Here is a 6000-nt window from a genome sequence, read left to right as displayed (position 1 = left end):
TACGTGAAAAAATCGATTTTAAACATGTCTAATATAGTTCAAAGGGGGATACACGTGTACATTACTGGAGGGTTTTAATTATTCATCAATATGAAACAGTCTCATCCAATACAATAGGAGAACTATTAAATGGAAAACACGAAAATAATCAATTGCATGTTTTGTTTGTGGTTAGTCCAAAATGTTTTACCATGAATTCTATACAGGTTCTTTTTTCGTTGTACTGGGATCAAGTTCAGCGAGTGGAGTGATACAATTATAAAACAGATCAATGTCATCATTTTAAACTTTTATAAAGGGAAAAATCAATAAAAGAATTGTAAACGCTTCATTGTAAGTGAGTATGCGTATCCTCCGACGGGGGCAGGGAGGCGCCTTTGATGTCAACGTGTGACGAGCCGGGTTTTAATTGGACTGTAATTCAAGGCTACTCTTATGAATGGGCCACGCCATGTACCAGGTACCATTGACCTATACTGTACTGAAATAAATACTGCTGTTTGCGATCAATTCTACAAGTAAAGGCCTGGAATAGCTGCATCAATATCTGGATAATTCCTGTTTTTGTCCCTATATATAAAAGCAGGTTCATTGTCCTGGTGGTCAGTAGCCCTACTCTCATTTGTGCGTCACGCGCTCTATAATAATAAGGCCACTGGCTTGACCTAGAATAACCCAGTGCCATGTCGATTTCCCCCTTGCATTTGATTGCGATAGTGCGGTGAGTGTCTATTGGCTAGCCCGCTACATGCTTGCTGTGAAACTAGGTCATTCGCCTCGGTATTCGGGTCAGAGTAACTCTCTGTGTTGGAAGGTGTGAAACAGCGTAGACGCCATATATTTACAAATTTATGTATTCCAAGAGGGAAGCCAGCGGTCCTCCACGGTAAGTATCATTACCTCAGTTCACTGTCCAGTTGGTTTGACCGGTAGACAGGTATTCATGACACTTTTTTGCCCAGAACGGCAGCGCGAGGAGGCCGCGTGCAGTATACCGAGAGCAGGTGGTCCGAGACTATCACGTGTGTTAGCTAATGCACAGAGAACATGTCGACATTTTGTTGTTTGCGAATCCTGCATAATCACTCGCTCTGTAACTTGTGGGTCTTTGTCTCTCATATTCTGAAATACCGCGGTGACTTATAGGCACACGTTATCGAAGGTCCTTTATTTTGTTTAGAAAACAAGAGTTATAAACTGTAAAGGAAAAGATGTAAATAACATTTATTTAATGAGCGTGTGTATAATTATCATACCGAGCGCATTCAGAGTTGAAGCGGGGACATAATATGGGTCACCGCGATATGTTACAGCATAAGGGCAGGTGCCTGCTCACCGTGAAAAAAAAAGGAAGGTTGTTTACACTTAATCAGTTAATAGGCCCACTGTATTCACAATGGCGGATTGGTTAAAAACGCAGATTTTTTTTTTATGCATTCTACTTCCCCCACAAAACAATTTCATTGTCTCACAATTGTAACATAGTTTTAGTACATTTAACAGATTTATAACCAAGATTTGAAATGACAAACTAATGAATTGCTAGCTAATAAAATTACTTATGATTATTTCTGTGAAGGAAATTTCAGGTCGTTAACTTGTAAATAGTCTATTCTGTCTTTGTAAGTGCACAGTGGGTTTACAAAAACAGGTGTGCTTAATGGCATCATTTTTAGGAAAATGTTTCTCTGGGACATTAAATATGTAATATATGTCCCTGTGTTTCTATACAATGAAATTGTTGCTGAAAAATTGAACTAGTTTTTTTTAGAAAAATAAATAAATAAAAAGACACAAGACATTGACCTTGTCAGAGAAAATGGGTGGATATACATGCTTATTCCATTGATTTTCAAATCATAACTGCTAATATTCGTAAATTATATGCATTGGCTGATTGCCGAGCCATGCACAGATTACTGAAACTTTCAGCTATTATATAATGGGAGCTTATTCTGACCATCAATTACCGCCTGCTATGGAGACAAAATGTAGTTAGATAATCAGAAACCCTTTCACACTAGTTTAACTGTAAATAACACACGTAACCGAACAGCAGTTGTAGCTAGAAGTTATGATGGTGTTGCACTATGTACACGACGATGAAAGACTTCGTAATAGGGTTTTAACTGATGGGCACTAAGCAGGCCATCTCTTTGCTGTTATTCAATATATAAACTCCATCTTTGGAATGCATGTCTTGGTAAAATACTTGTAGCCTAGCTAGCTGTTCCTTCCTATCCACTTGGGTTACAGGGATTTTTTCATAAGCTCTTCGAGTTAAGTGTCTGATTAATAAAACAGGACATACCAGATTTTATCTTGAGCAGAAACCTTGAAAATTTTATGACCTTGTTACATTTATTTTTTTGGAATATAATCTTTTTTTTACTTTGATGTGTTATGTGTAGTAGGTACTTTGCACTGCTATCTTTATTACCATCTCAATAAAATGGAGGAAATTAAGGCTTTACTCACTATGACATTGAAATATTTGAGCTCATAAATCCACTCAAGGGTCATGTACAACAACATGCAGATCCTTAATATCATCTCCCTTGCATCACTCTAAATATTAGTCTCATATGGCAGTAGATCGCTATGATTTGATTACGATGAGTCCTTTCACTTCCAAGGAATAGTAGTCCTGTAGGACTCTCCTAGCCTACTGTCTGTCACAGTACAGAACAGGGAATCTCTCTTTGAGGACTGTCCTACTGTCACAGTACAGAACAGGGAATCTCTCCTGGAGGACTGTCCTACTGTCTGTCACAGTACAGAACAGGGAATCTCTCCTGGAGGACTGTCCTACTGTCTGTCACAGTACAGAACAGGGGATCTCTCTTTGAGGACTGTCCTACTGTCTGTCACAGTACAGAACAGGGAATCTCTCCTGGAGGACTCTCCTACTGTCTGTCACAGTACAGAACAAGGAATCTCTCCTGGAGGACTGTCCTACTGTCTGTCACAGTACAGAACAGGGAATCTCTCCTGGAGGACTGTCCTACTGTCTGTCACAGTACAGAACAGGGAATCTCTCTTTGAGGACTGTCCTACTGTCTGTCACAGTACAGAACAGGGAATCTCTCCTGGAGGACTGTCCTACTGTCTGTCACAGTACAGAACAGAGAATCTCTCCTGGAGGACTGTCCTACTGTCTGTCACAGTACAGAACAGGGAATCTCTCTTTGAGGACTGTCTTACTGTCTGTCACAGTACAGAACAGGGAATCTCTCTTTGAGGACTGTCCTACTGTCTGTCACAGTACAGAACAGGGAATCTCTCTTTGAGGACTGTCCTACTGTCTGTCACAGTACAGAACAGGGAATCTCTCCTGGAGGACTCTCCTACTGTCTGTCACAGTACAGAACAAGGAATCTCTCCTGGAGGACTGTCCTACTGTCTGTCACAGTACAGAACAGGGAATCTCTCCTGGAGGACTGTCCTACTGTCTGTCACAGTACAGAACAGGGAATCTCTCTTTGAGGACTGTCCTACTGTCTGTCACAGTACAGAACAGGGAATCTCTCCTGGAGGACTGTCCTACTGTCTGTCACAGTACAGAACAGAGAATCTCTCCTGGAGGACTGTCCTACTGTCTGTCACAGTACAGAACAGGGAATCTCTCTTTGAGGACTGTCTTACTGTCTGTCACAGTACAGAACAGGGAATCTCTCTTTGAGGACTGTCCTACTGTCTGTCACAGTACAGAACAGGGAATCTCTCTTTGAGGACTGTCCTACTGTCTGTCACAGTACAGAACAGGGAATCTCTCTTTGAGGACTGTCCTACTGTCTGTCACAGTACAGAACAGGGAATCTCTCTTTGAGGACTGTCCTACTGTCTGTCACAGTACAGAACAGGGAATCTCTCCTGGAGGACTCTCCTACTGTCTGTCACAGTACAGAACAAGGAATCTCTCCTGGAAGACTGTCCTACTGTCTGTCACAGTACAGAACAGGGAATCTCTCCTGGAGGGCTGTCCTACTGTCTGTCACAGTACAGAACATGGAATCTCTCCTGGAGGACTGTCCTACTGTCTGTCACAGTACAGAACAGGGAATCTCTCCTGGAGGACTGTCCTACTGTCTGTCACAGTACAGAACAGGGAATCTCTCTTTCAGGACTGTCCAACTGTCTGTCACAGTACAGAACAGGAAATCTCTCCTGGAGGACTGTCCTACTGTCTGTCACAGTACAGAACAGGGAATCTCTCCTGGAGGACTGTCATACTGTCTGTCACAGTACAGAACAGGGAATCTCTCCTGGAGGACTATCCTACTGTCTGTCACAGTACAGAACAGGGAATCTCTCCTGGAGGACTGTCCTACTGTCTGTCACAGTACAGAACAGGGAATCTCTCCTGGAGGACTGTCCTACTGTCTGTCACAGTACAGAACAGGGAATCTCTCTTTGAGGACTGTCCTACTGTCTGTCACAGTACAGAACAGGGAATCTCTCTTGAGGACTGTCCTACTGTCTGTCACAGTACAGAACAGGGAATCTCTCCTGGAGGACTATCCTACTGTCTGTCACAGTACAGAACAGGGAATCTCTCCTGGAGGACTGTCCTACTGTCTGTCACAGTACAGAACAGGGAATCTCTTTGAGGACTGTCCTAATGTCTGTCACAGTACAGAACAGGGAATCTCTCTTTGAGGACTGTCCTACTGTCTGTCACAGTACAGAACAGGGAATCTCTCTTTGAGGACTGTCCTACTGTCTGTCACAGTATAGAACAGGGAATCTCTCCTGGAGGACTCTCCTACTGTCTGTCACAGTACAGAACAAGGAATCTCTCCTGGAGGACTGTCCTACTGTCTGTCACAGTACAGAACAGGGAATCTCTCCTGGAGGACTGTCCTACTGTCTGTCACAGTACAGAACAGGGAATCTCTCTTTGAGGACTGTCCTACTGTCTGTCACAGTACAGAACAGGGAATCTCTCCTGGAGGACTATCCTACTGTCTGTCACAGTACAGAACAGGGAATCTCTCCTGGAGGACTGTCTTACTGTCTGTCACAGTACAGAACAGGGAATCTCTCTTTGAGGACTGTCCTACTGTCTGTCACAGTACAGAACAGGGAATCTCTCTTTGAGGACTGTCCTACTGTCTTGTCACAGTACAGAACAGGGAATCTCTCTTTGAGGACTGTCCTATTGTCTGTCACAGTACAGAACAGGGAATCTCTCCTGGAGGACTGTCCTACTGTCTGTCACAGTACAGAACAGGGGATCTCTCTTTGAGGACTGTCCTACTGTCTGTCACAGTACAGAACAGGGAATCTCTCTTTGAGGACTGTCCTAATGTCTGTTACAGTACAGAACAGGGAATCTCTCCTGGAGGACTGTCCTACTGTCTGTCACAGTACAGAACAGGGAATCTCTCCTAGGGGATCTCTCCTGGAGGACTGTCCTACTGTCTGTCACAGTACAGAACATGGAATCTCTCCTGGAGGACTGTCCTACTGTCTGTCACAGTACAGAACAGGGGATCTCTCCTGGAGGACTGTCCTACTGTCTGTCACAGTACAGAACATGGAATCTCTCCTGGAGGACTGTCCTACTGTCTGTCACAGTACAGAACAGGGAATCTCTCCTGGAGGACTCTCCTACTGTCACAGTACAGAACAGGGAATCTCTCCTGGAGGACTGTCCTACTGTCTATCACAGTACAGAACAGGGAATCTCTCCTGGAGGACTGTCCTACTGTCTGTCACAGTACAGAACATGGAATCTCTCCTGGAGGACTGTCCTACTGCCTGTCCCAGTACAGAACATGGAATCTCTCCTGGAGGACTGTCCTACTGTCTGTCACAGTACAGAACATGGAATCTCTCCTGGAGGACTGTCCTACTGTCTGTCACAGTACAGAACAGGGAATCTCTCCTGGAGGACTGTCCTACTGTCTGTCCCAGTACAGAACATGGAATCTCTCCTGGAGGACTGTCCTACTGTCTGTCACAGTACAGAACATGGAATCTCTCTTTGAGGACTGT

General features: G+C 43.9%; 1 protein-coding gene across 1 annotated transcript in view; it reads left to right on the top strand.

Annotated features, from left to right (window-relative positions):
• The first annotated feature begins 757 nt into the window (after nt 1-757).
• Nucleotides 758-6000, top strand: part of LOC117317076 (zinc finger protein 91-like) — a 40813-nt gene continuing 35570 nt past the window's right edge. Inside the window, exon 1 of the mRNA XM_033871863.1 lies at nt 758-886. The gene's annotated coding sequence lies outside the window, so the exon portion shown is untranslated. The remainder of the gene's footprint in view (nt 887-6000) is intronic.

The sequence above is a fragment of the Pecten maximus genome, chromosome 18 (genome assembly GCF_902652985.1).
Source record: "Pecten maximus chromosome 18, xPecMax1.1, whole genome shotgun sequence".
Classification (NCBI taxonomy): Eukaryota; Metazoa; Mollusca; class Bivalvia; order Pectinida; family Pectinidae; genus Pecten; species Pecten maximus.
The sequence above is the reverse complement of the archived record's forward strand: the minus strand, read 5'-3'. Positions and strand labels throughout refer to the sequence as shown.